Below are 10,374 nucleotides of genomic sequence, written 5' to 3'. Positions count from 1 at the left end.
AAATGAACACCTTTTGAATGTTTTAAATAAAATCTTCTTATGAAGCGTTGGTATTTGTATTGTTCCAAGAAAGTTTAAAATCTAAACTTAGCTTCATAAAATATAAACCATCTATTATGTACGCATATCACAATCAAACACTTGAAACGGGAAATTCATTCTTTTGGGTTCTTCAAATAGAGCCTACGCTAACTATATTGAATAGTACCTCCGCTTCCTAATATTGTATGTTTTCCACCATATTCATCATAATATTGTGTGTTTCTAGGCCTATAGATTTAATAGCACCTTTATAAGAGGTAACAATTTTTTTTATGTTCATGAAACATTCTATCACAGCATCCCAACCTGTAGCCTACATTAAAACTGTTCTAAGACATATTATATAATCCTATGTTCGTATTTAATCACTATAAATTGTGACTGAAAACATGAGCCATAAAAAAAGTCTCATCCTGGAAAAACATTGATGTGTTACACTTGGTCCCGGACATTATCGCTGCAGCGATTTTCGTTCTCTTGAAACCACAACTATGAAGTGTTCTATGGTATTAGCGGAGCAGATGCAAAACAACCATCTTCTATAAAATAGTATGAATCTTATTTCCACTTGACTGTTTATAATATTTAAATACGGAAAGGCGCTGTGTAGTATTTGACAACACTGAGCAGTGTCACCGCTCTTGAGCTTTCTTGAACAGGTCACCACGCCTCGTCGTTAGCGTAGCGTCAGCACAGCGAGAAAACCAGCACGTGACGTAACGAGTTCTTGCTGTAGGACCGGGATAGGCCATGTCCGAGGGTGGCGGCTGTGAGAGATCTCTCGTGCAGTAAAGCTGCATCTCGCCCGAGCCTCTTCTTTCATTACGTCCGTTAGCATAGCGTCCTGGGCGGGCTTGTACCCTGGGGCATTTTCGTCTCTGCCTTCGCTTACCAGCTTCTTGCAGCCAAGAGGCGATGTCACGTCCGTCCGAGGGTTTAGAGTCTCGAAGCACGATGATAGTCATCGCTCATGACTCATCACCACACAGACCCGGCAGCACGACTAGGCCCAGAAAGATCTGGACATTTAGGTGGCAAGGTGCTGAAGATCTTGGCAGTTACCCAAAGAGACAGTGTTCCGCCCACTTAACGAAACTGCCAAATTTATTTCTAGGGCATTGGGCGTCTAAATATTCGCAGCCCCTGAACACGAAAGAAAGTGTTGCCATTTATTTACGAGGCAATTTTCCCTCATTTTTTTATGGTTGGCCACGAGGTGAAAAAAAAAATATATGCATCGTAAGGAAGTGTACGAGGACTGACGTCATTGCCCCCATAGCTGGGACAGTGAAGCGGGAGTCAAATAGGACCATGAAGACTCGCGGATTATTATTTTTTTTTTGTTTTGAGAAAGGAATCCAGGAAAAGTAAAAATTACTTTGCAGATGCTTTTAGCGCATTAGTCAGTCGGTCTAAGTGCAATACCAAGAACTCTGTATAATAATTATTTGTAATAAATATTTTTGACCATTTATATCTACGTTTTGTAAATTGTTAACCAAGGCATAATTGTATTGTTGTAAAGCCTTGTCGTGAATATAGTGTTATGTTGTTATGGTAGGACGACGCCAGGGCCGTACAAAATTAAAGTGTATAATATATTTTTTTTATATAGGAAATGGGCTCTGGTTTTAATTTGTTAAGACCAACATGTATTTTTTTTTTTTTTTTACTTTTGTTCAACCAATTTTGATAACCTGCAAGTATGTATAAGAGAGTGCAGCCCTTATTTTGTTTAGCCTTTGAAAGCTTGTGGTGTTTAGATTAATTTTGATTTTTAATATGATAACTGCGCAATTTCCAAACCTAATCATGATACCTCCCTCTGTTGTATTTTTTGAAGTTATACTTCTTTAGGCGCGTTATGAAAAAAAATGAGAGTGAAATTTTAAGATGCACGCGCATCACTGTAACACAAAATTAACAGGTTGAAGCTGCGCGCGCACCATGTAACTACATTTTCATAGGAAGATGGTGGACCCACGTGTATGAACATAAACCCACATTAGGGGACATACCAAACGTATTGGTGTGCCAAATGAAACTTTATGATAGTGAAATTACTCCTGGCCAGGCTGGAGGCAGAAGCGGCTCGCCTGCAGCCGCTGCCCGAGTTCCAGTTTGGCTTCAGGCGGCAACTATCAACCCAGCACGCACTGGCTCACGTCACCGACCAAATCACCCTCAACTTCACCCAAAGGAACCATGTTGGCATGGTGTTGCTAGACCTGAGTCGTGCATTCGATACAGTCCACCACCAAGCCCTAATCCTCAAGCTGGCCTTTCTGGGATTCAGCCCTGCTTTTCGTTCCATCCTCCATTCTTTCCTGGAAGCCCGCACGTTAAACGTACGGGTGGAAAGGCCCACTTCATCCTCGAGAGAGATCACCGCAGGGGTCCGACAAGGGTCCACGCTTTCACCCCTCTTATTCTCCCTGTACACACACGATATTCCTCAACCCCCTGAATGCACGATCGTCATGTACGCGGACGATACCGCGCTGATGGTAAAACATCATGATCCCATACAAATAAACGCCAGGCTGACCTCGGCCATCGGCATTATCACAACGCATTTTACCTCCTGGGGCATCCTCCCAAACCCCTCCGAAACTGAAGCCATATTTTTCACCAGACGACGCCCTCGTCTGCCGCCAGCACTGTTCGTGGGGGGGCGCAGTGATCAAATGGAGCGATTCAGTGAAATACCTCGGCGTGACACTGGATCGCACACTGCGCTTCTCACCGCACTTCTCGTCTGCCACTGCCCAGGCCTACCGGGCATTTAACTCGCTCTCCACCATTCTCCGCCCCCACAGCCCCCTACCCGCCAAGGACAGAGTGCGCCTCTTCAAGGCGTACATCGTCCCTATTCTATTGTACTCCTCTGTAATATTTGCTCACGTAACCGACATCCGTTTCCACCAAATTAATACATGTTTCAATAAACTACTCTGAGCAACACGCGGTAAATACAAATACGTAACTAACATCCAACTACACGAACTCGCAGACACGCCATCACCAGGCCAATTGGTTATACAATACACAGAAACATTTTCCAACAAAGCAGCACAACACCCGTCCACACTCATTCAGAACATCGGACAACAAGACATTACACGCCCATACCCACACAAACTCATCACCGATTAGGTACCACCCTGGCAGGCCACCCTGACTGGGCTACGCGTGTGAAACCAGACCAAGAGACACCAGCCACAGTGCTCACCAAAAGTGAATAGCCATGGACGCCCACCACAGTGCCATGTAAATAGTTAAATTTTAGTGCCATGTTTATGTACAGTGAAAGACAATTAGTTACTATGAATGTGTGTATAATATATAGTGTAAATATGTTCTAGGTATAGACTCAAAACAAAAACATTGAACCAAAAGAGGCTCCAAAAAACATCGCTAAAGGTTTTTTTAAAATTTCCTTTAATTTAAATATAGTTTTACTATAATCATAACAGAAATGTATATATCAACTAAATTAGGTAAAAGAGCACTGAGTGCTGGAATGCCATGTAACAATAACAATATCTGTAAAATGTAAAAAGTGTGTCAATAAAAACCTATTAAATTAAATTGAATTGTCAATATGCTGATGGGCCGTGGTTCAAAACTCGGCGATAGGGACTTTTTTTTACTTTTTTTTGAAGTTATTCTTCTTTAGGCGCTTTATGAAAAAAATTTACAGGTTTGAAGCTGCCCGCTAAATCGCTCATTAAGTCTCGAAAAAAAAGCTACCAACAAAATAGCAATAGAACCTCTATTAGTCGCGCATGTTGGCACTCTCGTCGCCTCTGATCACTGTTTTCATATTTATAATATTTATCCACATGTTTATAGTTTCTACATTCACAACATGTGTTTTAGTTTCATACAAGTGCAATTATATATGTGCTATAAATTATATTCAGTAGTGATTTAAATTGAATATTTTGATTAATATTATTTACTATTCGTAAATATTAGTAAAAAATTGTGCTTATATACTTTTTCAAGTGCTCCAATATAATTGAGGTTAACTATCCGTCCGTATTATTTATTGATGTAAATTAAAATATTATTATTTAATATAATTATTACTAAATATTATTAAATTATTAATGTTAAATATTTATTATTGGTTATTTAATATTTTCAAAATAAAGAAATAAATTTAATAAAACATATAATAAAAAATTTGTGATAAAAATTAAAATCGATCATCAAATTAAAATACTAATTTTTAATATTTATTATTAAATTGAATTAATAATAAATATTTATAAAAATAAATGAACAAATTTAATGAAAACTTTTTGATAAAAATGAAAAATGAATATTACATTAAGAAAATAATAAATATTAAAAAAATGAATAAACTTAAATTAAATTTTTGCATTTATTATTAAATTTATTGATTTTCTTTTGAAAAATAATATTATCAATAATAAATTTTTAAAATTAAGAATCTTATAATATTCAGTACAAATTATGTCATATATATTTATTATTCTCTAAATATTATTTATTTAATTTTTCAAATTTAAAAAGAACTTTATTGGCGTGTTAACTACCTTTTTCCAGCCTTTTTATTATTTTATTGTAATTAATTATTTGCATGCAATTAAAAACTATTTTTTAATAATGCCAAAGAAATAGGCTATTACTTCTCACGCGCGTACATAATTACACGCACCCATTTTTTTTTATTACCTGAGAGTAACACCAGTCTGTTAGGGGCGACTGGTTTTATGAAGTATTTTGAATCTTTAATTTGTGGAGAAAAATATTAAAAGAGTTTTCTCCGCCCCCAGTTAGGCCACGAATCCCTCCATTGTTATAAAGCTGCATGGTTCCAAATGTATATAGTTTACATTAAAAAATAATATAACGTGGCGCGAGGCATTAGGTTGAATGCTCGGTTGAGACTCCCCTAACTGCAAGCCACCCAGAACACTATACTAAGTACAGATGAAATAGCATTTTCCAGAATAGTATTTATTGGCCCCGTTGTTGGGTGGAGATGGCTGCGGGCCCCTAGGGTTCGTCTTCGCGCGCAAGTGTGTAGAGAACGGTAGTCATGCTGGGCCATGTTAGAAGATGAAAATAGTAGGTCCGAGGATACCGGGTCCAGGGGCGGGATCAGGGATTCGTCCGCCATATTGGATGATGTCATCGCCGCCATCTTGGATCCACCATTTTGTATTTTTCTAGAAGCTTCCTCCATCTTGGAAGAGTAACATCACCGTTGCAAATTTCGTTATGACCACCATCTTGGATGTGAAATACGACTTTTTGAAAATTCGATTTTTTCAAATTCGATTGTGACATCAGCCACTATCTTGTTTCAGTTTGCTGGTGGCGATCATCTTAGTTCCGAAGTTTGGAGGTAAATGTCGCTAGTGTCGCTGATTAACTTTATTTTGTACAAAAATCTTGTCTAGAGACGCAAACATGTCGAGGTTGACAGGCAGAGACCTTAGCCACTAGCCTATCATACCATTTGGAGAAAAAGGAAAGAAATAAGCAATATACACTTTCAAAGTTTGTATAGTATAGTGATGTATGGTAGGGGTGTTATGTTAAAATAGTTTCCCAGAGGTCGCGAGGATACCAGAGTGCGTCCCCATCTTTAGTGCAGTAATCATCCGCTTGGGAGCGCTCAATCCAAAGTTCAAAGAAACATAGGGCGCCAACTTTAATTCCAGCCATGGCTACAAGAGCGCGCCACCAAATTTAATGTTGCTAGGGAGCGCCAACTTGGATGTGCTTTTCGTATGCTAGGACTCGTTACGGGCTTAAAGTCATTAAATAAAATTCTTTATAGTGTTATAAGCTTAGTTCTGGATTATTGTCTTTACAAAATACTCTATAATGTGCTATTAGATAAGTCTTCATAGTGTTATAAGTAAGGAGAGGATAGTGCTAGTTCTAGGTTACAGACATAGTATGTTATTTTATCATTTAAAAAAAGTAATGTTAAATAATGTAATGTTATTAGGAGAAAGACTGAAAGTTTTAATAATTATACTATCACTTTCAGTTATGGTATTAAATTTATACGTATAGTACTAACTCTTTTGTAATATTCATACAATATTTATTAAATTTGTTTACTAATACTTAAATTTAAGTTGAGCATGGTGTTAAGTAAAGCTATGAATTTATATTGAAACATATAGTACTATTTATAACTCTCTCTCGAAATATATTCATAGCGTGTGTGTGGTGTTCGAAATTCGTGTGTGTCAGCTCCCATAAAAATATATGTGTTTTTGGAAAGAAAAAAAAAGTATTTGTAGTGTCCAGCAATAAAATATTTATAAGTATGCTTAAAAGTAAAGTGCTAACTATCATTTGTAAATAAATATGAAGTAAGTGTAGTACCTACTAGAAAAAAATATTTATTTATAGTGATAGAAAAATAAATTTCTTTGTAGTGATAGAAAATATTTTTAAAGTGATAGATGAACAATCACAGCTATGTAAAGTAGTATGTAAATTTCCTTTGTCATACTAGTAAATAATAATTATATATATTGGGGTAAATAAAAAGGGTCTGTTAAATAATATATAGATATATGCTTATAAGAAAAAAAGTGGTAGCTTTAGGATGTAATAAAAATGTTTCATAAATAAAGCATAGTGATAGGGCAGTCTATAGTGAATCCTCTTTGGTACTTGTAGGCTTTAAGCATTAATTGTATTCTTAGAAGATTAATGATAGCTCTCAGTAGAATGCAATTATGTTTAGAAAATATGTTTTGTGGAAAGTAAATGAAATGTATAATTTTTAGCATCAAGTCTTTTAGTGTTAGTTAAATTCTATATAAGGGCTGTAAAGTTAAGTATTTAAACGCATCCCAATAAGCATATCAAGGTCTGTAGTTCCAAGGCTTTATAATTAAAATTGTATTCGTAGAAGGTTAGTGTTAGCTCTAGTTAATACGCGTACCGTGTTTAGAAAATGTGCTGTGGAAAGTAAAAGAAATATATCATTTTTAGCATGAATAATTTAAGTGTTAGTTCAATGTTATATAACGACCTTTATCGTTATGGATACCACCGCATCACAATAGGCATAGGAAGCACTGTAGTACCATTATGACGAAACCTGCATATTACAGAACAGTGATGTTTGTGAAACAACTCACAAGGAGATCATTTTGTTAGTTTCGTTTTCTTAATATTAACCATTTGGCTGGTGACGTTTACAGGGTAACAGACACAGCAGTTCCATGCTTGGACGGTGGTTCAGAGAAGGGAATTGCGGACCGCCTGCCCCCGAGACGACACATGCGCGCACCGCGCCGCATGACGGCCTGTTTGCACTCTCACGACACCGGGGCAGTTTCACAAACCAAGATAAGCACTGTTATCACACGCGAGCGCAGCGTCCTCCGAACACAAGCGCTCCCAGCTGTGACGTTGGATTAAGTGTTCATTATAATTGAGCAAAATAACAACCACAAATAGCACACTATTGACAATAATTTGAGTTACCCATGCTTTTAAACCATGCATATTTTAACGATGAGGCTCGCCAAGAGTAAAGAAGGAGTAAAGAAGAAAATAAAATATTTGTATGGAAGTAAACATTTGTCCAAGTACATCTGGTGTGATAACACATTTAACATTGACCGCCAGATTCAAAACTATGGACTACCTACTAGCGCTAACACATTTCGCCATACATTAAAATAATCAATTTACTGCTAGATGGAAGATTGACATAAACATAAAGTAATATAATTATAGTGGCAGATCCCTTTATGTTAAAAAAAATTATTTATTTATAAAGATAGATCAATGTAACGAGAAGGTTTTTAAAAATTAGTAGTGATATGTGAAGTAACTTAAGTGTTTATACCAAAAGAATTGTATATTTCTCGTCATATTTTCCTTCATTATTATTAGTCCAACATAGACTTTTGCTTATATTAGCTTATATAAATATACTAACATTTACAGTAATATAAAATCATAAATAAAAAGTATCATAAAAATAAATAAAGGACCTCGAGAATCTGAAAATACAAACAACCTTTACAGGGCATACAGAAAAACGTAAACTATATCGAAACGGCAGCAAGATGCTCAACCTAGGACACTCCATAAAGAAAATCTACAGACATAGCTCCGAGAAACTATATTCTATATTCAACCATGAACATTACAGATGCTGTACGAGAATGAAACGACTATGCCAATAAGAACAGATACACATGTGCTACCGCACTGACTGAAATTATTCTTCAAATAAACAACACATTTATTACTATCGTAAATAAAATACACACAAATCAAATTAAGCAGCAAAAAATAAATGTATGCAACCTAACATGATTGAAAGAACGACTCTTATATTGCCATTACGAAGAAATTAACCCCATAAATAATAACTATGTTTAATGTACACATTTAAATCAAATATAAATTATAATACTATTCTTGCCCATTTTTAACACATCGCAGTTGAAAGAATGTTGACAATAAAATAGATATTTATTAGAATGTTATCGTAAAATACACAAGTGCCTCAAATCTAAGAAACACAAAGCAGGAGGGTGAACTCAAAAAGTACATTCATAAGTCTATACGGAAATGAAATTCATAGGTGACGGCAGGTCTAAAATTAAGCATGACATTAATTTCATGAACCACAGAAAGGAGGGTCAGAACCGACTTATGCATCCGACATTAAAAAAAAAATCAATTTTCATGACATAACAAGTGGATGAAAAATGAAACTTAACATATTCCGAGTGAGATAAAGCTTGTCAGTAGTATACAAACGGAGCTGCGGGCCCAGGCTTCAGGCTAAGGAGCCAAGAGCCGACCGCCATCTTTTATTGTGATGTCACGGCGGCCATATTTGGTGTCAAATTACCTCATAATTCCTCAAAAATGACTCAACATCCCTAAAAAATTTCCCTGTTTCGAGGGGAAAATTCCAGTTTTGAAGGAAAATTTCCCGTTTTATTCTTCAAAAATCCAAAAATTAGGAATTCAAAAACCTCAAAAGACTTTTGCCTCAGAAATAACAAAAATTCCTAAATATGGCTTAAGAAACCTAAACGAAAACCGCCATAAGTCTCTGATATCAGGACCTTGACCTTGACCATAAAATTCAAATTCTTTCATTTTTGACCAAAAAATTAAAAAAAAAAATTCTAAAAAATTGCCAACTTCAAATGTTTAGTTACTTAATCGATTCGGTCCTTGTTTAGAATCCCGGTAAGAGTAAACAAGTAGGCCCTAATTAAATAATAATATTAAAACAATTATTAATTCAAAAAAAAATTTTCTTACATCACAACCGCCATCTTGAATTTTGACCTAACTGCTGCAATCATCGTTACGGCCATCATCTTGAAAATTCGTATTTTAATGCTTGAAATTCGAGAAAATTAAAAAAATTTGAATTAATAAAATTTAAATAAAAATTAGTTAAAAAAACACAGTTGCTGTGCCGTGTATTAGGGATTTAGGCACGTTTTATTTAAAAATTTTGTAATCTGAAATATTTTGGAAATATTATTTTTTTTTCTCTCATCTTATTTTCTTTACGGCCAGGCCCTCAGCCTCTGTTCTCAGAGGCGAGCTGATTTTCTCTCCCAGCCTCATGCTAGGCTAGCATTCTGACTAATATTTCTCCCGCCTCCAGGCACGTCGGAGCCGGTAACGTTATTTCTTCGCGGGTCTCCTTTTGCTAAGAGCAGCTTGTGAAGCAGTGTTGAGCCCTGCTAACTCTGTCACGAATCGGTATAAGGTTCACTAGCAGCAAGACACGACAGGAGTATCCCGTGGGCCTTGTGTCCCACAGACCATGCGTTTTTTGAAGCCACCCCCCGCCTGCTCACCCACCCTCTCTTCTCAGAAGTGGCTAGGAGCGACGACCGCTCGGGTACGTTAACAGAAGTCAAGGCCATCTCAGGCTTGACAGCCGCAGTTACGATTCTGCACCTTAACGACACCTAGCGACGGCTGTGGTAACTAATGCCACTTGTGAGGCGTCGGCAGCGCCGACACTACCGCGCTCGCGCGGAGGTAACGACAACCTTTCCCCTCCTTATGTCTCAGGCCGCTAGGTGGCACCACTGGTTACTCCATTAACCCCCTAGCTTGACATTCTCGTCGGTCACAAGTCGATTTATTAGTACTTCCTCTCGCCACCAAAAGATAGCGCCTCAGTCGCGCAGTCACTCCAGTAAGATCTATTTTTTTTATGCCGGACACCTTCGGGTGGGCTCGGTAATTTTCGGCTCAGAGCCTAACACCCCTCCCATTCTCTAGAGACCCCGCGCTTATGATATTCTGGTGATATCCCGCTCTGAA

This window comes from Bacillus rossius, chromosome 3, assembly GCF_032445375.1.
Source record: "Bacillus rossius redtenbacheri isolate Brsri chromosome 3, Brsri_v3, whole genome shotgun sequence".
NCBI classification, from domain to species: Eukaryota; Metazoa; Arthropoda; class Insecta; order Phasmatodea; family Bacillidae; genus Bacillus; species Bacillus rossius.
Note: the sequence above shows the minus strand (reverse complement) of the source record.